Source organism: Lactuca serriola, chromosome 7, assembly GCF_051521515.1.
Source record: "Lactuca serriola cultivar US96UC23 chromosome 7, Lser_US96UC23_V15, whole genome shotgun sequence".
Taxonomy (NCBI): Eukaryota; Viridiplantae; Streptophyta; class Magnoliopsida; order Asterales; family Asteraceae; genus Lactuca; species Lactuca serriola.
In genome coordinates, this window is record NC_136414.1 from 162,617,611 (window position 1) to 162,642,359 (window position 24,749).

The 24,749-nt window shown below is 32.6% G+C and overlaps 1 long non-coding RNA gene across 1 annotated transcript; it reads right to left on the reverse strand.

The window, feature by feature from the left end:
* Nucleotides 1-6,929: 6,929 nt before the first annotated feature.
* On the reverse strand, nucleotides 6,930-8,785 carry LOC145064996 (uncharacterized). Its single transcript, XR_013688188.1, has 2 exons — nucleotides 8,442-8,785; nucleotides 6,930-7,183 (listed from the first exon to the last, which is right to left on the reverse strand). It is a non-coding gene; the product is annotated as an uncharacterized LOC145064996 (long non-coding RNA).
* Nucleotides 8,786-24,749: the final 15,964 nt, after the last annotated feature.

Genomic DNA, 24,749 nt, shown 5'->3' on the forward strand with positions numbered 1-24,749 from the left:
GTAAGCATAAATGGTTAGTGAGTTCCCCAAAATACCACATACAATACATACGCCACTTAAGGCTATACCATAGTACGACCCTCTGGTCGATGTGTCTCAGCAGGACCCTCCAGCCCCGTAGGTTGTTGGACCCTCTGGTCCGGTCATAGCTCGTTGGACCCTCCAGTCCAGTCTGATTGAGGGCCCTCTGGCCTCATGAGTCGTTGGACCCTCTGATCCGGTCTATTTAACACATAACATACATATAGCACAATGCACATAATCTCAAACATACACATAACAAATAAGACCTTCTGGTATGCACATAGCTACCACTCTAGGTAATGTATAGTGAGAAGACTAGCCTCGTATGAAGTCGGATAAACTCTCGTGCTCGAATATCCCGACCTAGCCTCCTCCTATCGATAGGATAACATCTTTAATCAAGATCCTCTCATGTTCTCATCTCTAATAATGGGTAGAAGACCATTCTACCCTTCTCTGGTTTCTCTTAAATCAGCTTGACCAAAACCCCATGGTTAACTCTAGTCAACGGTCAAACTTTGACCAGACTCGTCGAGTGCACATGGGTGAATCGGCGAGTCCAAGCGTGTCCTCTGAATCCTTCTAAAGCCTCACTCGACTCGTCGAGTGAACCTTCCACTCGACGAGTTACCACTGGTCATGAATCGTGGGGCAACCCCGACTCGACTGGTCGAGTTCCCTTATGGACTCGGTGAGTTTCTTCCATAGCCACACTCAAATGACCTTCTGAGGTCAGATATGTTTCTCTAACCTATAGATCTAACTTCCCAATGCTCAATAATCATGTAAAGGTCCAATATTGGCACTCATGCAACAACCATAATGCTTCTTCTGGTGAAATATCTTCTAAAATGGCACCCAAGGATCATACCTTTAATGGAGCAACATAAAGCAAAATGGTTGGGACTCTCTGGACCTCTTAAGATCCAGATGTAAGAGTTATTACACCATGGGACCTCATAAGCTTCGAATCCAAGCTAAAGAAGGGGGAAGAAAACCCTAAATTCAAGTAGATCACCATAAACACGAGATTAAGCATAGATCCATACCTCTAGTAGCCTCTTCTGATAAAATGGTAGCAGGTGTGAGCTCCCTAAGGAGTGTAGCTTACCCTCCTTTCTTCTTTCTTGCAAAATCACACTAGAGATGATGAAAATGGCTTCCTCTCTCTCTCTCTCTCTCTCTCTCTCTCTCTCTCTCTCTTTCTTTCTCTCTCTACGCTCTCTGGTTCTCTGGTGATCTCAAGGGTGAAGGTGGCCGCAAATGATGGCCATAAGATCCCTTAAATAGGGCACATGCCCGAGGATTTAGGGTTTCTGCCCACAACGCGGACTTGTCGAGTCGACTCCCCGACTCGTCGAGTCCCTTCATTAAATACAGTTAGCAAATCGCGATCCTACTCGACGAGTCCAGACGTCAACTCGTCGAGTCCCTCTTTTGACAAAAATAATTAATTAAAATATGATACCTGAAATTCCGAATGTTACAGTTTTTTTCAACAAACAAAAGATGATTGGAGTTTTTTGAACGGTTTTGAAACTTTATTGGTCTTACAGGTCATTTTCCGATATTTAATTACACGTCATAAGCCATGTCATTAGTTTAGCTTTTTTAGACAAAAGGTTAGTTCGTTGAGTTTTTTTGAACAGACAAAATATAATTGAGTTTTTTGAATAGTTTGAAAACTTCGATGGTTTGTTAAGTCATTTTCCCTTTTTTTTAAGAGGGTGAAGGGAAGGAAAAGAAAAAAACGAAATGTGTTTTTGAGTTTTATTTAAGGACGGAAATGAAAGAAAATGAAATATTTGGGAGTGAAAAAATGCTTATTTTTCATTAAATATTTCCTCCCACTTTTAGGATGATTGTGAGGGAAATGAGAGGGAAAAAAAAGAATGAAAAAAATAAGGGAAAAAGAATTAAAACTTCTATTTCCTTCCGTTCTTTCCTGAAAAAAACTCGTAGAAGACAGGGACGTTAATGTTTTTCAGATTCCAAAATAAGAAATTCTCAAATCGAAATAAGCTAAGTATTTGATTTCTAACTGGTAGGCATGGCACATGTGCTTGCTTGGAGAAGTAGAAGCAATAAAGACATTTAGAGATCGATACCGTGACAACGCATGTTGTCTCCCTCTTATTTGGCACGTAGACGCTTTAAATATAACTTAATGGGTCATTGTCTAACATAGCAGACTAAAAACATTGGACTTTTAATATGTATACCTAATTACCTTTAATAACAATTCATAATCATGGGTTAAAGACGTTTGGAGGTCTAGGACGATCATCCAGGTTGCTTTGGTCCATGGGTCGACCCTATCTTACCCACGTGGGATAGGGAAACTAGCAAACTTGTAGTTCCTTTATAAGTTACAACTAATTTCATGTTCAGGTAATCATTTTTGCCTACAGAAACTCAATCAAGTTGGTCCTTACAAGTCACAACCCCTCATAATCTATATTCAACAATTAAATACAATATTTTACGTCAACGTATAAATAAAACAATAATCGACAAAGCACAAAAAACATGAAAAGAAGGTATGAGGAATCCTCGTGGCACAAATGAACCCATATACGAAAATATTTTCATGTTTGTGCTATCTAAGATTGGAAACTAAACACCATAGAATAAGAAACATGACCCATTAGTTACACATGCAACATACATTAATTACACTTTATTGGTAAATGCTCAATATAATATTAATCAGTAAACATTTCATCTTTATTTATGATCAGGCAACATGCATTACACTTTTCGTGGTTTATCATCATATTATGATGGGCGTCTTGCCTTTAGGAGGGGGTGGTGGCCAGCCTCCGGGAGGAGGATTCATCTTGGCACAGTCGTATACGCAAATGCAAACGAGTTTCTCTTGACCAGTGGTACAATGTCCTTTTTCTGCACTCTCAAAAGTCTTACAATTGTTAAGACATTTCTCATCCACGCACTTTCCTCTATAATACGTAGCTGGCTTTTCACAGTATTTTATTCCTTTCACGGTAATCATTTCTGTTCACACACCATGCAAAACAAAGTTTAATGAAAAAATTAGTTAATTTAGATGGTAAGGGCCTAAATGGTCAACATGCATAAAACATAAGTTTAAATGAGATTACTATTAAAGAAGAAAATAAAATATGTTCTTACATTTTAGTCTCTCTATCCTCCTACCCAAATTAATAGTGACAAGTGGAGTAAATATTATCAATTTTATTAAATTAAAATTGTTATATGTGAACATTTGATATGGTAGGAAAATAAATAAGAATAAAATGGAGGTGGATATCTAACTAATGGAATATAAAAATTTTCTTCCATTTGGATCTAAAGATTTTCTTTGGATTAATGGAATATAAAAAAGATTAAAAGTATTTATCTAACTAATCTTCACTTATTCCATAAAGGCTATTATTACCTTCGGCCTCCAATTTAACAATCTTCGGACAATTACTTAACCAAAACTTTATATTGACAATTGAAAAAATAGCGAGTCAAGCAAAGCACTAGACAACAATTTCTACTGTTATTTTGTTATTTTTTTTTATTTAGTAATTTTGTATTTAGCGTTATAGTTACCGAACACTTTTAAGTATAACGGGTAATCACAGTTAACCTCATATGGTAAAATGAAGCAATCTGGCTCTACCAGGAAAAAAACAGTTTTGAATGAAAATAATCGCTTCCGAAAAAATCTGTACTTTTTAAAAATGATGATCAGTCATTTGTGGGACATTTAAGGGATGTAATTTGTCATCATGAAGTACAGGAAATACCGAAGTATTTATTTTAAACGATTTCCCTGAACATGAATAACTAGTTTTTCTTATTTATCTAATTTCAGAATTTTAACTCATTCTCTATTATGGTGGGGGTGGGGGTGGGTGGGGGAGATTAAGTAATCAAATACATAATTTTTTTAAAGCATGAAAGTTAATCTTAATCACCTGAGATAGCAAGAATGACGAGGAGGATACGAAATCCAGATAAAACAAGTGAACTCATTTTCATTTTTGAGTTATGGCGCAGCTATATATGTAAGAAACCCTCCCAAAGACTTGAGTAATGAAGCCTAAAAGATGGTTGTATTTATCGGACAATGAATGAGTTTTAAGAAATTAAACTTGCCCCAAAGATGATCACAATTTATAAAATATTAAATTTAAATTGATAGTATTATTCTACACGTTTTAAAAAAAATACAATATGACTAGTATGGTGATAAAAAAAGAATTGCTAAATTTCTTTATATGGTTATTTAAGAAGTACAGCTTGAGACAATAAATAAATAAATAAATATAATAATAACAATAATAATAATAATAATAATAATTATTATTATTATTATTATTATTATTATTATAAAAATAATTTGGTACAAGGTTGTTTCAAAATTGAAACTTTTATATAGATTTGGTCCCTAACTTAACCGGCCATCTAAAACATGTGTCAAGTCTTCTCTCTCTCTCTCTCTCTCTCTCTCTCTCTCTCTCTCTCTCTCTCTCTCTCTCTCTCTCTCTCTCTCTCTCTCTCTCTCTCTCTCTCTCTCTCTCTCTCTCTCTCTCTCTCTCTCTCTCTCTCTCTCTCTCTCTCTCTCTCTCTCTCTCTCTCTCTCTCTCTCTCTCTCTCTCTCTCTCTCTCTCTCTCTCTCTCTCTCTCTCTCTCTCTCTCTCTCTCTCTCTCTCTCTCTCTCTCTCTCTCTCTCTCTCTCTCTCAAATAAAAAGTCATTTAACTTTGAGCATCTCGGCATGGCCCCGTGGGATCTTGTATGCCGACTTTGCGACACTATTTTTTGGAGCCACTCTCTTATGTTTGAGAAATATTCCCACTGACCTGAACTTTGGAAATCATATAGATGTGTCTATAAGCATAGGAAAACTACTTCTTTTTGCATTTTTGTCTGGTCGGAACAAAATGAATTCCAGCATAATTCTATGTTAGAGGATTTGTAAGACCTATAATTTGAAATTGATTTTTTTAGTATCTGAAATCGGATTTCAAGATACACCGTCTTTAATGGTCGAATCTTTTTTTGTAAAAGATCATTGAATTATCTTATGTATTTACATTGGTAATTGAAACCTAAAATCTAATATGTAGTTTGTAATTTATACTCCCCATTTTTAATGGTGGGGTTTTGGATCAATGAAGGTTGAGAAGACAAATAACATAGGCAAAAACCTTTTTTGCATATTTGTCTCGATCGTTAGAACACAATCAATTGCAAGATAATTCTTTGTAATAGATATATAATAGAAATGTAATTCCAGTTTGATATTTTTTTGTTATCCTAAATGGAATTTCGTGATAAAGCGTAAATAACGGTTGAATATTTCTCAAACATAAGGGAGTGGCTTGAAGAAAACTAGTATGACAAACTCGGCATACACCAACTCATGGTGCCATGCCGAGCTGCTCAAAATGAAATGACATTCTATTTGAGAGAGAGAGAGAGAGAGAGAGAGAGAGAGAGAGAGAGAGAGAGAGAGAGAGAGAGAGAGAGAGAGAGAGAGAGAGAGAGAGAGAGAGAGAGAGAGAGAGAGAGAGACCATTCTCTCAAACACAAGTCAATTTTGTATAAATCTAAATTTTCTCATGTCAAGGACGTATTTTGTTTAATACATGAGATACAAGTAAAATTTTGCATGATTTATTTTATGATCCAAGCCATATGCCACTTACATGCCATCCTTTTACCAAACGCGTATATGTATTTATTAAGTCGAGTTATAATTTTTTTTTTTATTTATAATTTAATCAAATCTTTGTTTTTCATAATAAGTAGCTTAAATAAAATGAAAATCAATATTGACACGTCCCCTGAAAATGAAAATGAAAATGAGATGCCATGTATCATATTCTTTGATAAAAGTGACGTCCCCATGAGATGGAAGCAAAAAGGTTTATCTGGCACCATTACATGCCATGCTTGATTTCCTCCATCTTCTCCAAGAACAAATGTTGTAATAACAAAAGTAAGAGCATATTTATCTTCGACGAACTAATCCACAACCCACTGTCTTTTCATTGAATTTTCCACCATCACAACCCGATAGAAGGGTGACGGTGGTGATTCGCTGGAGTTGAAAGACCAAAAAAAGAAGAGATGGTGAAAACGTTGATATTATTAAAGATGGAAATGAAAAAGAAGTTGAGGAGGAAGACAAATAGAATGGTGATTGGTGGGATCAAACTTAAATTTCTCGAATATGATTTCAGGTTTAACGTGAGGAGATACAAATATGTGGGGTCTATTAATTTTTTAAAATATATAAAAAATAAATACATAGATAAAAAAATTAATTAAAAAATGACAGAGTAGTCTTTTGATGTAAGACAAGGACCAAACACACACCAAAAATAAACTGTAGGGATCATCCACTACTAAAAAAACATGCCTTTTCCTAGGGACAATTTCCTCGGAAATTCCTAGGAAAACGGCATTCCCAAGGAAATATCGAGGAAAAGTTGTGCATAGGTAAAACCCTCATAGGAAACTTTTTGTAAGGGATTTCCGAGGAAATTTACGAGGCATTTCCGAGGAGATATGTTTGTTGGTAGTTCCGAGGAATTTCCGAGACTATATTTTTTCGAGAAGTTTCCTAGGAAATATATTTCTAAGGAATTTCTTAGGAAATAATTTTCCGAGGAATTTTCTAGGATATACATTTCCAAGAAATTTCTTAGGAAATATATTTCCGACGAATTTCGTAGGAAATATTCCGAGAAATTTCCTAGGACTGTACCCTTTTTATAGCTTTTGTTGACAGTTTTGGTGACACTTTTCGTGACAGAAAATTCCTATGAAGTTCCGAGGAAGCTTTAAAAATAATTAAATATATAAAAAAACCAATTTTTTCTGCTTAAATTGCAAAAAAAAAATCTAATAAAAATAACAAAATTTTGTTACAAATTCTTACACAAACACAATAAAAATAAAAGTAATACATAAGCATTCGGTTACAAATTTTAACATCCATCTAAACCACAAACATAATATAAATGTCTAAAAACATACAAACGTTTACAACAAATAACCTAAGGAGCGTCATGTAGATTGTCGGGAGGGTTATTACAGTCATGTCGTCTCATAAATTCGACAATTTCCGCCATTTTTCTTTCAGTTTCGGCATGACGTTGTTCCAACTCCCGAACCTAAACAAATGTTAAAAGAAACATACGTACATTAATACATACATTAGTAAACACATAAAAAGTAACACAATATATATTAACATTTTTATATATTATATAGCAACAGATCTACACCCTAAAGTCCTAAACTAAGTCTTTCATGCCTCTTACTTCTTTCTTTAAAAAGATACTCATGTCTTTCATGCCTCCTCTTTCTTACTTTTACTTATAATAAACCTATTTTATTGGCTGTATTTACACAAATACAAATAAAATGTGAGATTAATATAGTTTTGATGAGTAATCTACCAACAGTTAATATCTCTAGTACTATGAAAATCAACTATTAATGGATTGCTACAGTTTGTTTATATATATATATATATATATATATATATATATATATATATATATATATATATATATATATATATATAAAGTGTTAACACAATAAGTAAATCAGATGGTTATACACTTATGCTTAAAGCTTAATCAGTGTTCTCTCATAAGCAAATATCAATTGAATGTAGCCACTTATAAATAGATAAGTATTTTAACTTGAAGGTTATCAATTATTGATGACATTACTTCCATGTTTTGAGTGATTATGAATTCAAGATCCAATAATGACATGCTATGCTAATTATTCTCTTTGACTTTATAACTTGTTTTCCCTTAACAAAGATCTTAAACTAGAAATTGTGAAATAATATACATTGGGAAAATAGTACACATGCAAGAAAACATTACATGATCTTGGTTTTAGTTAAATTTCTTTCTCTCCCTCTTTATTATATAAATTTAATCTTTTTCCCCCTCCCCCACCAAAAAACAGAATTGAAAATGATAGGAACTAAAGGAATTTAAAACCTAAAATGTACAAAAATCCTACTATCTCAAACGTGTTAAACTATCGCAGGTAAAACTTTTGAAATTTTCTTTAAAAGCAATGATCTTTGAGAGATGAGAACCTAAAATATCTAAGCAAAAACGAAAGAAACAACACTGAGGAATTGCTACTTGCCTGAGAAACAAGAGAGGAGAACGAAGAGAGACGGAAAATCAGCAAAGGAATCCGATTTCAGCAACAACATCAAACCAGAACATCATATTATCAACTAAATACCCTCTTTCAGTAGTCTAGATTACTCAAAATAAATAAAAAAACATAGACCAATCAAAAATATGATACACATTGCATATCAACAACAACAAAAATCGGAAGTCTAAATTGATTATTAAAAACATATATCAAGCAGAAATTAGAAGTCTAGATTACCGGAGGTGGAGCTGTGGATCTGAAATCAGGTCGTCGGCAGTCAGACGACAGCAGGCGGACGGAGCAGGCGAAACGGAACAGGGGGTGAAGGCAATGGTCGATTACAGGTTCCCGTCGTTCGATTGCTAGAGAGAGGCATGATGGTCCCGATTTCAGACTTCGGTCGTCGTTCGATTTGTAGAGAGTTTGTGAAGACGAAGAAGTGAAGCCGCAAGCCGTGAGACAGAAGCATGAAGTCGTGTAGAACTGACGCCGTTGATTTCGATTTTCCGATTGTCTTGTGTCGGCGTCTCAAAGAAAAAGGAAAGAGACAAAACCTAAAAATCAGATCATATGTTTATATATATATTCACTTCCTCGGACGCGTTTCCGAGGACCAAACCAAAAAAAAAACTATATATTTCCATATTTACAATTATAGATTTTGTTATTAACAAAAATGTTCTTAATAATAATAATAATATATATATATATATATATATATATATATATATATATATATATATATATATATATATATATATATATTCATTTCCTCGGAAGTTCCGACGTGTTTCCGAGGACCAAAATCAAAAAAAACTATATATTTCCATGTTTACTATTATTATTATTATAGTTTTTGTTATTAACAACAATGTTAATAATAATAATAATAACAATTTCATATCCAAATATATGTTCAAAGAAAAATAACAAATAATATTCAGTTTCCTCGGAAATGCATAGGAACTTCCGAGGGATTTCCTACGAACATAATTTTTTTTTTTAGTTTTCGGGCTTCAAATGCCAGTTTTTTATAGTTTCCTTTTATGTACAACTTTGGTATACACAAAATACTCTTAGCTTACCAAGTTATACTTATTATCCACATACACAAGCAAATATAAATATCAAATAAAAAATGTTATGAAGGTGAAAAATGTATGTATGTATTTAATATCACTTTGAGAAAGATAAAAATATTTAATGTATAACAAACATGTACAAAATATGGATCGAAAAAACAACGTTTAAATCCTAAAAAAAACAAAAAAAAAACGAGTTTGGTCCTAGGAAATCTCTTGGAAACACCAACGTATTTCCAAAGAATTAGTAATAAATTTTATGTTGTGTAGGAAATACCTCGGTATTTCCTAGGCATTTCCAAGTGATTTCCTAAGAACATAATCCGTTTTTCATATTTTTATGTTCAAACGTCGTTTTTTCGCTCTATATTTTTTCAACGTTATTATACATGAATTACTTTTATTTCGACAAGTTATATATGATATATACATAGATACATGTGTGTACACCATCAGAACCCATTACTCAAAATATTTGTTTACCATTATAAATCTATATGTATGTGTATGTGTATAATATGTATAACTTGGTATGATAAAAGTATTTATTGTATAACTGAGTTGTACGAAATATGAAACCAAAAAAACAACGTTTGAACCTCGAAAAAAATAAAAAACGGGTTTTGTTCCTAGGAAATTCCTTGGAAATAACTACACATTTCCAATGGATTAATGATAAATTTTGAATTGTGTAGGAAATCCCTCGGTATTTCCTAGGTATTTCCAAGAGATTTCCTAGGAACATAATTCGTTTTTAACTTTTTGATGTTCAAACCATGTTTTTTCGTTCTATATTTTGTTCGACTTCATTATACATAAATTACTTTTATTTGATCAATTTATACATGATATATACATACATACATGTGTGCACTCCATCAGAAATCATTTACATAAAACATTTGTTTATCATTGTAAATCTATATGTATGTGTACACATGTGTGGTTGTGTATGTGTATAATATGTATAAATTTGTAAGATAAAAGTATCTAATGTATAACAAAGTTGTACAAAATTATGGAACGAAGAAAAATGTTTAAAACCTAAAAAAACAAAAATAACGAGTTTTGGTCTTAGGAAATCCCTAGGATATCCCTACATACTTCCAAGGCATTAGTGAGAAATTTGGTATTGTGTTGGAAATCCCTCGGTGTTTCATACACATTTCCAAGCGATTTCCTAGGAACACAATATGTTTTTCATTTTTTTATGTTCAAACGTCGTTACTTTTTTTCTATATCTTTTCAACTTCATTATACATGAATTATTTTTATTTAACAAGTTATATATGATATATACATACATATATACATGTACACGATAACAACCCATTACTCAAAACATCCGTTTAGCATTATAAATCTATATGTATGTGTATGTGTATAATATGTGTAACTTGGTAAGATAAAAATATTTAATGTATAACAAAGTTGTAAAAAATATGAAATGAAAAATAAACAACGTTTGAACCTTGAAAAAATAAGAAAACGCGTTTTGGTCCTAGAAAATCTCTTGGAAGTACCTACACATTTCCAATGGATTAGTGACAAATTTTGTATTGTGTAGAAAATCCCTTAGTATTTTATACATATTTTCATTAATATATTTTGTTTGATATTGTAGATGGAAATTGTAATAAAAGCCTGAACAATACCATATAATTAAATTATATATATATATATATATATATATATATATATATATATATATATATATGGGTAAAGTTAATATACCTAACAACCTTATATAAGCTTAGGTACCTAACTCCATAATACTACATCGGTTCGTATCATATTTACATTGTAATTGCATAAGGTTCTTAAACTTCAACCTCATAACTTGATTACTTCCAAAATCTTTGGGCTTTCACCAATATCTTTCTTTTACATCACGTCTTTCTATCGAATACCACCTGATGGGCTTCATATCCTATCGCTACATATGAAAGGATGTAGGAAAAATATAATGATGAATTTCCAATTTTTTTTGAAGTAAATCAAGTTTAGGGATGAAGTTTAAGAACCTTGGATGATTGCAATGAAAATTTAATGCAAAATGACGTAGTTTGATGAGGTTAGGTACCTAAGCTTATATAAGATTGTTAGGTATATTCACTTTACCCTATATATATATATATATATATATATATATATATATATATATAATGTAAAGAATAACCTTGTTAATAATAACAATAACAATAATAGTAATAATAATAATAAGAATGTTTATGATAATAATTAATAAGATATGATAATAAGAATTAAATTCTTCTTTGTTTCCTAGGAAAAGCGTAGGAACTTCCGAGAAACTTCCTAGGAACCACATAAGCGAAACACTTCCAAGTCAATGTGAAGCTCTTTGGCATACTAAAAAAATGATATGATTTGTTTAATATTAAAATGGTAATAAAAAAACTACGAATGGGCTACCTAAGAACGTTTAACATATATTTATTTCATAGGAAAAGCGTAGGAACTTCTGAGAGACTTCCTAGGAACTTTAAATATATATTTATTTCGTAGGAAATGTGTAGGAACTTCTAAGGGTCTTTCTAGGACAAAGTGTAAATGTTTGACATGTTTAGTGAGATACCTTGGTTCGAAAATTTCCTAGGAAATCCCTCAGAAGTTCTGAGAAACTTCCTAGGAACCACTTAAGCGAAACACTTATAACGTAAATGTGAATCTCTTTGGCATACTTGAAAAAAATGATATGGATTGTTTGTAATAATAAAATGGTAATAAAAAAACTACTAAGGAACTACCTAGGAACGTTGAATATATATTCATTTTCTAGAAAAAGCGTAGGAACTTCCGAAGGATTTCCGAGGAAGAAAATTTCCTCAATATTTCCTACTTATTACCGAGGAACTTCTAAGGAAATGCCAAAAAGACGTTTTCCTCGGAAATTCATCGGTAATGTGTAAGAAGTAGCGAGAAATTTTTAGTCCTAGGAAATTTTTGTAGGAAACTCCACCTTTTTCTAGTAGTGATCCAAGTTAAAAAAATAAGTTAGGGATCAAACGCACAAATTAGCCAAACTACAGGGACCATTCGTGTAATTTATTCTTACCTTTTCGGTTTGTTTACATCTAGATAACTATTTTTTTTTATACACATCTAGGTAACAAACTTTTTGGAATTTTTCACATATTACCATTATGACCGGTTATGATCGGATGTAATCTGTTACAGCCGGTCATAATGGTCATATGCGAACACTTCTAAAAAGTTCGTTACCTAGATGTATACAAAAAAATGATAGTTACCCATATGCGAACAAACCGAAAAATTAAGTCCAATTCTCCTTTATTCATAAATATTTATGGCTTGCTATCAATGACCGAATGCTCAACATGTGGCTCTTTCTTGGCTTCAACCTAGTCCCTGTCGAGCCTTTTTGCTTTTTATCATCAACAAGTATCTATTCTAATAAATAAAAGTCTTTTTTTTGCCACATGTTACACTCTCATTCAATCTAACAAATGTTATTTTGTGGTTATTTTAAATTAATTTTTTTTTTCCGAATATCATTTTTGGGTTTTTTCTATTTTGATAAATTACATATAATATTTTAATGTCATAATTACAATAAATGTAAATAAATGAATATCAATTTCATTAATAGACTTAACTTCTTATTTCAAAATTCCAAAACTAAAGCTCATTAGTTTATTTTGTTTATTTATTTAAATTTAAAAGATTAAAAAATCAATTTTAATAATTTATTATTTTTCTTATTTTTTTTTATAAATCCAAAGTTTTTAAATATTTAGACCTTTATATTCAATTTTTTTAATTAATCCATGTGATACATGGGTCTTATACCTAGTTGTGTAATAAGATTGAGAGAAGACTCATTATTTTCTCATTAATCATCTACTACATCTCTACCTTCTATTTTATATAAAGAGAATCATCAAGAACGAAGCTACGAAACAATTTAACAATTCTAACTGTACATTACAATAATTACTAATTATATCCTCAAATTTAACAAGTTGACACTTCTAACCTAGAATATAATTATTGTCCCCATATCCCCCCTCAAGATGGGTTGCAATTGTTAAAAGCATTTTCACAATGACCAATTTTGCAAGATGAGAGTAAGTATCATGAAAATCAACACCTTCTTGTTGATTGAAGCCTTTGGCAACTAACCTTGTCTTGTGTCTCTCTATAGAACCGTCTGCTTTCCTTTTGATCTTAAAGACCCATTTGCATCCTACAGGTTTTCTGTCTTTTGGTCAGTGTTCTAAAAGGCGCGTCATGGTGTGAGGCGTGGCTTCGCCGTTACGAAAAGCTCCATAACGTTGCTGTTAGGCGTAACGCGTGGTAAGGCGTGATATGGCGCGCCATGGCACGTTATGGCGTGTTATGGCGCGTGTTTTTTCGTTTGAGACACAGTTTTTTTTCGCTTTATTATGTCTTTTCAAATCGGAGATACAAGTATTGTGGTTTTTGTTAACTTTTTGTTATTAGTTATTGATCTAACACTTCTAATAACTAATTATATTTAATATGAATTTATATTTATGTGTCAATATAATTTTAAATTAATACAAAATCGCCGCCTTACATCACGCCTTGAAAAATGCCGTGGCTCGCCATGGCTCGTTAAGCTTGAGGCTTGGCTTTGCCGCCACGCCACACCTCACGCCATTTAGAACCTTGCTTTTGGTAAAGTAATAATGTGCCAAGTGTTATTCATTTCCAAAGCTTGTAATTCCTCATTCATGGCTTGAATCCATTCAGGAATTTAGCAGCTTCTTTATAACTTGTGGGTTCTAGTTGTGTGGAAAGGGCACAAACATATTTGTTATAATCCATAGACACCTTATCATAAGAAAGAGCATCAGAAAGTGGGTATTTAGCATAATTAGAAGGTATTTTTATTTGTAGGCCTTTGATTTTGAGAAACTGGAGGAGGTTCATCAGGAAGGTTATTTTGGTCATTTTGTGAGATTTGAGATTGTTGAATGGATGGATCAACAATTGGTGCAGCAGGTTTTGGTAAAGTGTGAATTATGAAAAAATTATGATTTGGTTGATTTGTGGAATGTTGAAAAGGGTAAATGTCTTCATGAAAGATAACATCCCTCGAGTTGTATATATGTTTAGTTTCTAAATCCAACAACTTATAAGCCTTCATACCCATAGGATAACCAATAAAAACTGATCCATGTGCCCTTGGTTGAAACCTTTGTCTATAAGAGATTAGAGTAAAGGCAAACACCAAACATCCAAAAGTCCTTAGAGAAGGCTAATACGGTAATTTACCATGTAACTTTTGATAAGGAGAAATATACCCAATAGACCTTGATGAAGTTCTATTAATAAGAAAAGTCATAATAAGAACACATTCAGACTAGTATATAGAAGGAACATGAGCTTGATAGAACAAAGCACTTGCCATATTCAATATATGTTGGTGTTTTCTCTCAACTAGTGAATTTTGCTATGGTCTTTCAACACATGAGAAATGATGTAAGACTCCTTCGTTCTTAAAAAAATTTAGTAAAAAGCAACTCCTTTTCATTATCAAATCTGAAGGATTTAATATTTATACCAAATTGTTTATGTATCATGCAAAAAAATTGCGGAATAATTGTTTGTGCTTCACTTTTATTCCTTATCAAATAAATCCTGGTATACCTTATGTAATCATTTACAATGTTTATAAAATATCAATGACCTCGATGTGAGTTAATATAATATGATCCTCATATGTCGCAATGAATTAATTCAAAAGGTGTATTTGAGATATTATTTTCTGAAATGAAAGGTAACCTTTTCGATTTTGCAATAGGACAAACAGTACAAAGATTTGAAGTACAATGGTTTCCATAATTCAACACATTGTCTAAACATTTGATTTTATTGAAAGAAGGATGACCCAAACGTTGATGTCATCTTTGTGTAGTTGCAGCATTTGCAAAAGCTTGAACTTCCTCCACTTTCAACATGTACAGCCCAGGTAATACTTAACCCTAGCCAATCACACTCTTCTTGAAAATCTGCTTGATGATAGCATGATCATGATACAAATTCACCATTAAATCCTTGTTGTGAGCTATTAAAGAACTTACAAATACCAAGTTCAACTCAAATTGAGTAACAAACAATACATCTTGTAATACCAATTGATCATTCAATTTAATACTTCCAACCATTTCAACATGAATAAGAAGTTGATTTGGTAATCTAATATGGTATTTGTAGCATATCTCATATTATGAAACATGTCTTTGTTATTGCATCTGTTAAAAGTCAAGAATCCATACATTAGATTTAAATATACCTTCATTCAATGTAAGAATGAAATGATTACATGTAGAGGTATTTTCGAAAGAAACAACATTAACAGATGCAAGTTTACCTCATAACATTGCAATGATTTGTTAACATCGTTTATTTGTCGATCCAGTCATAACATCATTGTTTTGAGAACCATTTTTGATTTTGAACTTGACTTCCTCCAGTATCAATAGTGGCATCATTGATCTTTGAACTTTAAACTTGAAAATTGGTACAATAACCAGGTGGGCAACCATGAAGATGATAAGACTTTTCTTGAGTGTGTCCAGTGCATTTACAATGAGTACAATAAGGAGAATTATGACTTTTATAATTGTTTTAATAGGATTACGATTTGGAGTCTGAACTTTTGTGCAATTTTGAGTGAGATTAATATTTGATCATACATTGAAGGCCATAATAGATTCATGTTGACCTACATTCACATCTCTTTGTCTTTCTTCTTGAATTAGTAAAGAAAAGATTCTATTAACAGATAGAATCGGTTCCATTAACAGGATTTGACCCCTAATCTGAGCATAACTATCATTAAGCCCTATTAGAAAGCTCATTGTTTGATCAAGATCTCTAGCGACATTGCAGGTAAATTGAATAATGTATTTGGATAGTTCTTCCCAAATCATCTTGAGTTTAGTATAGTAAATGCTAATAGAATCATTACCTTAAGTAAGATTCATGAGATTCCTTTTTAACTAAAATATACAAGGTCCATTGCTTTGTTGAATCCTTTCATGCAGTTCCTTCCAGATAGACAAAGCTGTCTCCAGATATATATAATCGATGCAAAAATTTCATTAGAAATTGTGTTAAGTATCCATGAAATGATGATGTTGTTGTTGCGTACCCATAACTTCAATTTGTCAGGATCAATAGCATCTGGTCGTGGAATTGTATCATCAACAAACTCAAATTTTGTGACAAACCGAAATTTCTTGCCTTATAAAGCCCAGCCAGTCAACTCAACTGAGTGTCAGACTCGTTTCTGCTATCATTTAGCCTTGATTAGAGTCCGTTCAAAGGTTTAAAGCTCAGTACATTCAAGCATTGAGTATAGGATTGGGTCGCGTACACTTATAACATCAAAAATCAAGCCCTACACTCCATTTGAGGGAGTGTATGGCCGTACACCCATGTTGGGTCGTACACCCCCTCCCTAAGTATGTTATCCCTTCATTTTTCCTTCATTCTTGCATTTCACCTAAAGAAAACTTGAGTTTTCTCTCAACTATCATCCCAAATTTCATCCTTGATCTTCAAAAGTTGTATGTGTTCTTTCCTTGATTTGTTGTTACACTTATTCTCCTAGTTACATTGTTTGATTTCATCCATGGAAATCATCTTTTGACTAGATCTTCAAATCTCACCAAGAACACACACTTATTCTTGGTGATTTTGAGCCCTTTTGAGCCTCCAAATCGTAAGTACTCTTTCCTAATGTTTGAATCTTGTTAGAACACTATATTAACACCTCAAAAATTCCCAGAACTCATGAACATGAGGTGTGTATGACCGTACACCCATGTGTGGCCGTACACTCCTCAAAACACCCCTAAAGGGCTTTCAAAATGCATTTCTAGCTTCACCACTTGAAGAGCAATTGTCCCACAAGCATTCCTACCCTTGGAAAAGGTTTTTATACATTTTTCGCCATGAGTGTATAGCTGTACACTCCCTGGCCGTACACCCATGGCCGTACACTCTTCATATTGGCCGTACACTCCCTTTAGTTCAATCACATGTGATTCCAACACTTGGTCAGAGTGTTTCATAGTCCCGTGAGGTGTTTCCTTGCATTTGGTTGCTTCTAAACACTATATTTACGTCAGTATATGCCATTATATTTCATTTTGGACTCGTTAAGTCCCGGGACTTCATTCGTGGAACTTCTCATCCTTACGTTCATATTCGTTAGAATTACCCACATAAGGTGAGTTCATACCCCGTAAAGAATCTTTTAAATTGTTTTAAATGCTTTTAAAGGGGAGGATACAAGATGAACAAAATGATAATTGTGTAAATGTTTGTTATAAACATCTTTCCAAAGATTGCTTATGTCTTTTATAAGTAATCAAAACATTTCAAAAACTCTTTTAAAGTTATGTTACTTTATAGTTTAACAAAACTCCATTTTTAAAGTACTCTCATCACTTAGTAGATAAATGAGTCTTTTCAATAACAGCTCAAGTAAACTATAGTAGGTATAGTTTAGGTTTCCAATTCATACTAGATGCTAGAACATACTATAAAGAGAAATAGGGAGGAAGATACAATACACGATAACAGAAGAAACATACTAAGATACTATAACAGAACGAACTTACTAAGATTCTATAGCATAGAACAACTACAGGATCTAATTATACCAATGAATCACTAACTCATTTTTCTTAACAAAAGGTGATAGTTCAATTAGGTATACATGATCACATAACTTTAATGTGGATTACATGTCCTAGTAACTGGTTTGCTAAAGTCGCGTTTGGTTCCCAAAATCTCTTGACACAAGGAGCGTACAGTATGGATACTAGCCTTCACATTATGACCTTAATTCCCATTACTTTCATAAAGTGACAGTACCACTTGAAAGTTAATGCAAACTATTTTCGAGTCAAGATAGTTATAAACTAGGGAAAACTTACATCTTTTCCAACGACAAACAGAACAGTCGGGTCTAGTGCATTCTGTAGAAAGGAACCTATAATGCTAACCATATGATTCCTTAATGTATACATCAAGGGATATATATTAATAGGATCCAATAGGTAATAGGATGTGTGTTTTCTGCTTCGTTTCCTGTTCCTTGTTTGGTTGTGGGCTTAGAGCGGATTCACCTAGCCTATTATCCATTCGATTTTAGTTATATATATATATATATATATATATATATATATATATATATATATATATATATATATGTTCCATATACATTAAGACATCATAAGGGGTACCAGGTATGAGTCAAGTCATAGGACACTAATGAAATGCATAGTTTTCTAGTACAAAACATACTTTTCAAATCAGAAGTTTTGGTAAACAAAAATAGAAACTTACCAATAAAGGGTTTAATCCGTTTTATTAAACCGGTGTAAACTTAAGGGACCTTAGGTGGTTAATTATATAATACCTTAGTTTATACATCAGGGTTATATATATATAATTAATACCTGATAGGTAGTTGGATGTGTGCTTTCCGCCTCATTTCTTGTTCTTTGTTTGGTTGTGGGCTTAGGGCAGATTCACACAATTAACTATCTATTCGATATTAGATTATATATAGCTAGTATAAACTAAGTGATTATAGAAGGAAACACTATGTTAACCATTTTTACTATAAGAAATAAGGGTTTTCTAAAAGAATCTTTTCATCAAATATAAATGAACTATTACAGTTAACTCCGTGAGTACCAAATGAATATGCCAGGGTTATATACAACGACGATCTAACAAATAATGGGATGTGTGCCTTCCGCCTCATTTCCTGTTCCTTGTTGGGTTGTGGTCTTAGGGCAGATACACACAATTGATTGTTTGTTTACTCTGACTTCTATATAACTTGTATCCATTTAGTACTCATAGAAAGGATTGTAGAGTCATTTTTACTTATCTTTCATCAAAGCAGGAAATATAAGATTTTCTGGAGGAACATGCGAACTTTTCTAAACAGAACTTACAACTTACTACAACTTTCTACAACTTACTTACATCACTAAAATCTTATGAACTCACCAGCTTAATTGCTGATCAACTCTTTCAAAATAACTTGTATTCTCAGGAAGCTAGTAGACAGTAACTCGCACTAGGAATTCAGAAGATGGAGCAGTATAGCTCCAAGTCTTGTTTTGTTATTTACATATGTATTCTATGTTTTGTGAACATACACATTGTAAACACTTTCTTTCTAATGAAATGTTTTTTTATTACTTTGATTACTATGATGCATGTCTTGTGATACTAAACATGAAGTCCTCCACCCCCGAACGTTTCCGCCGTTCCGGTTTTGCGGTGTGACAAATTTGTTCTTAGCTAATAAAGCGATTTCCATTGAACGAGTCCAAGAGGCGTAATTCTATCCTGTAAGGACTTGTGATACAAGAATTGATCCAGGATTATCCGGATGATGGATGTAATATGGATGGTTTGAAGATGTTTGTTCAAGATTTCCATTATTCGGCGAATTATTTGGATTTGCCAGTTAAATGAACAAGAAGAATAAAAAATATCGAGAAAAGAATTGACGAATTTGAACAATCAAAGATGAAAGGATGATTTTGAAACTATAGTGTCATCAAATAAATCAAAGAAAAACGAAATAGAAACATGATGATTTCAAAACAATGAAATCATCAATGTGAATCAAAGAAAGAAAATGATCTCTAAACAAGAGAAATCACCAATTGAATAAAAATGCAGAAAAATTATCTCTGATAGTATATTGTGTAATAAAATTGAGAGAAGAATCATTATTTTCTCATTAATCATCTGCTACATTTCTACCTTCTATTTTATACAAAGAGAATCATCAACAATAAAACTAGAAACAGTTCTAACAATTGTAACTGTATATTACAATAATTACTAATTTTATCCTCAACTTTAACAAGTTGACACTTCTAACCCAAAATATAATTATTATCCCAATAATAGGCTTTTAGTGTCGGGAAGGAGCAGGAGGAGGAGTGGAACTACCATCAGCCAGAGGAGGGGAACCACCGCCTTTAGCAGGAGGCACATCTTTTGGAGGAGAACCATCTTTTGGACGAGGTGGTACGACATCACATGGAACTGGTTTTGCATCTTTTGGAGGTTTCTTGTCACAGTCAAAGTAGCAGAAGCAACAACCTTTTCCTTCATGCTTGTGAAAAGCTCCATGGACTACCTTCTCCCATTCTATGCACATTTTCATCACACTTTTTGGAGTCACACTTTCCGAACCAAGTTTGGCTCACCTTTTCACATAATTTTCAATTCATTATACCAATTTCTGTTCATGCAAAGGGCACACAATTATCATTATTTATATAACTTGAAATTATTATTTATTTGTTGAGAAAACATAAATAAATTTATGTCCCTAAAGAAGTTTGATTGATTGAGCACCTGAGATGGCAAGAACAAAGAGGAGCAGAAGTAATATTGTGTTTAAAATACAAATTATTTATTTCTCTTTTTTATATACTTTATAAATATTGTACGTAAAAATACTAACTAAACGTTTTTTTCACGAAACTTATAAACTCTCAAGGTTGTTAAAATACAAAAGGTTCATATTACGAAATTTAGATGCATATAAACTATAATAGGAATAGTTTATGGAACTTATGGACTATTTTACCAAGTAAGGGAAACGATATGAAAAACACATATAAATTATAATAGGTATAATTTATGGATAAATTGACAATATCAATCATCTTAAACTTATATATGGAAAAATTTCATCTTTATTTGTTAAAAAGTTTTTCCACTGTATTACTCGTAATCTCGTTGAAACAAAAAATTTGTGAGACACTTCATGGTGTACTTACCTAAGTACGACCTTAAGTCCTAACTTATTAACCAGAATCTCCTAGAGGGAGAGCGTGAATTTGTGTATAGATCTATACGAGACTGACAATCCCGCACCTTAACTGTTCGCTACAGTTAGGTCGGCAGACCTTAGGTGACAAATGTCATAACATTCTGACGCCTAAAGAACGTCGCACCAGGCATCTCGGTCATATCGTATGGTTATAAGAACTCACATGGAGAAAACAACGATTATGTTACATAGTAATATACTTCTTTTAAAGCAGTAAAACAAGGTATTTAAATCATATCTATTTTACATGCCAAATTCACCTTCAGTTAGTTTTACTTATGAATAAAACTACATATCATGAAATTAATTAAGACAATTATACCTATATATTTTTGGTTTTGGAAAGTTTAAAACCACAAATACGTATTATGGAAAATATAATATTTTTCCAGGATCAATATCATTATTTTACAGGTGAATAGTTTATAGATCGACTTTATGAAAACAAACACAACTGCTTATCGAAATCAATGTTTTACAGTAAAGCGGGTATAACTTAGAATACGTTTACAAAGAATTTAACACTTATTTACAAATGGTATGTTATCAAATAGTTTTATTTGATTATTAACCATACATTCAGATTTCAGGGCAAATGTACTTTCAAAGGTTTTATTTAAATAATAAGACTATATTACATTATTTGTAAGTAATAAATTTTAGGTTTGCACACGAATTATTAACCATACATTCAGATTTTAGGTTTTATTTAAATAATAAGACTATATGGTACAAATAGAAGTTCAGAAAAACATATAACGAGTATTCTTTTTATTAAAGTCTATGATTACTTGGTATATAAATTACAATATTATATAATGAAGATCCGATAAACAGTGGAATGTGTAATATCCGCCTTTGTTCCGGTTCCTTTTTTAGTTGTGGGCTTAGGGCAGATATGGTACAAATAGATTCATCCAATCGACTATCTGTTCGATTTTTATTATATATAATTATTATACACTAAGTAATCATAGGTGGTAACGGGACGAGTCATACTAAGTACATGAATCATAATATTGAATCACATGTTATAAACATAAGAAATTTATACTTTTTAGTCTCAAAGTACTAAGATTACGATATGTTTATTAAAAAATATTGGATTTTCTGGAAGAACACATTAATGTTGTTAATAACAAAGAACAGATCTTTTCCACCAAAATACTTATGAACTCACCAACTCAAATGTTGATACTCTCTTTTCAAACCACTTGTATTCTCAGGAAAGTTAGTAGTAGGTACTCTCCGGGGCATTATGAAGATGGAGCATAGTAGCATTACGCCTTATCTACTGCTATAGTTATAATGTTATACAAGTAATGTTTTGAACACAATGTAAATAAGATGTTATTAATTCAATGGTTGTTGTTGCTTTGATTACTATTTTACAATTGTTGTGATACTTTACATGACGTCCTCCGCCCCCGAACGCTTTCGCTGTTCCTGTTTGGGGGAGTGACAGATTGGTATCAGAGCATTGTTTACAGTGAACTAAGTATATCAACCAATAAAAGATATGCAACTATAAATACAATGGGACTAAAACACTCTGACCAAGAATTATACTTTTAAAATGTATTAATATTCTTATGAAAGTATAGATACATGCATATATATATATATATATATATATATACTAGAACAAGTATCACAAGAAGAAAAAAAGAAAAGTATTTAGATGTTAGACATTACAGTCAAACCTAAATAGTTATGTAATCATATATGCGATAAATATAGCCTGGTAAACTATATTTATTTGAGATACGCGCAACATGTGTCTGGGAGTGATAGTAGTGTTTCAACAAGCCTAAAACTTACCAACCCTATATACAAAGTAATAGTAGAACCAAACATAAAGTTTAAAAAACTATAGGAGTATTTTATAATACTATACAATAACAAAAAGTTTAAAAACTTATCAACTTCGTATACCAAGAAGCTCTAGAATCAAATATGCAATAAAAGTACTATAGGAGTATTTTAGATACTATAAATAACGAACTTATGTGAAAAATAAAAGCACTTTACTGGTAGGTATATAATTACTAAGTGTATACGTTAAAATTATATATAAGTGAGATTTTATAGACTTAGAATTTGTGATTTTCACTCTACTTCCTGTTCCTTGTTTGGTTGTGGTCTTAGAGTAGGATCACTATTTCGAAGGTCTATTAGATCTTGGTTATATATAATCTGTATACACTACGTGATTATAGAAAGACCCGGTAAGGATCATCCTCGTAAAAACTTATTTTAACAGAAATGTTTTATTAATCTCGTAGATTCTTTAGACATTCTAATTCTCGCACAAACAACATAGGTAGATGAAACCACTCTGTTACAATAGCCATCATGGGAGTTGAGGAAGCACCAAAAGAGGGTTCATGAGGAGAAATCTGAGAAAGGACCGAACGAAGTTAAAAGCACTAGTGAGATCATTAACAAACCTTACCCTATCAGGAGCAAACTAGAGAGCACCTTATGCGTCACACTAATCATATATAAACTAACATAACTTAGTGAGTTTGTGATTACACTACTCACACTATGTGTTAGGTTTACCATACTTTTCGTCACGACTAGTAACAGTAAAATCAAGATAGATACTTCCTTCTAAAACCTATTTCTATTCTCTACCATGAATACATCATAGAGACATAGATCAAAACATTGAGAATCGCACAACAAAACGAGAAATTTATATTTATACATAAATAGATAAAGTACAACTAGCAATGACCTTAGTTACTTACGATCTCGTTTCACATCATGCACAGAATCATGTCTTCACATGCAAATAACCAGCCAACCGACGAAACGTCATTTGTGTAGATAAATTCTGCTACTTTTCAAGCTGCGGTCATAACCGCTATGACAATCATCATGGCACAACTCAATGCAAATAACCCTAGTGAAAATGGAAATGGTTTAAAAAAAATTCAAACCATAGTAACAACCAAGGAAACCAACGAATGTCTACCTGCAAGGACACCCTAAACCCCAAACCTAAGAGCATGAAACGAAGGTTTGAGAATGAGGAAAGAAGCAGTTCAACTCAAGGACCCAACAAAAAGCAACAAGCTAGGGTAGCCCATACTCCCACTAACCCTACTACCTCAACACCGACAACACCGTATTTAGGAAACCTCCCACACTGCAACAGGTGCAACTACCATCATTATGGACTCTGTCGGGAGTTGTATTGCAATAGGAGCAACATGAAAGGGCACACCGCTCGCTTTTGTAGGACTCCAGTTGAACACATCGCTTCAACCACCAATGTCGGAGTAAGTCCAATATGCCATTTATGTGGTGAAATGGGACATTTCAAGAGAGACTGTCCAACCGAGAGAAATAACGGGGGAGCGGGAGGAGTTTAACGACAGGACATAAAGGTGCAACGAGGAAACCTACTGGGATATTTTTTGTACATTTTCCAAATACCAATAATTAAGCATCGAATTTTCACAAAAGTTTTTGACCATTAAAACTAAAATCATAAATCAACGCATCATTCGTATAAAAACTAAGAAATCCTTACAGGTGAGCTATGATGGCTTA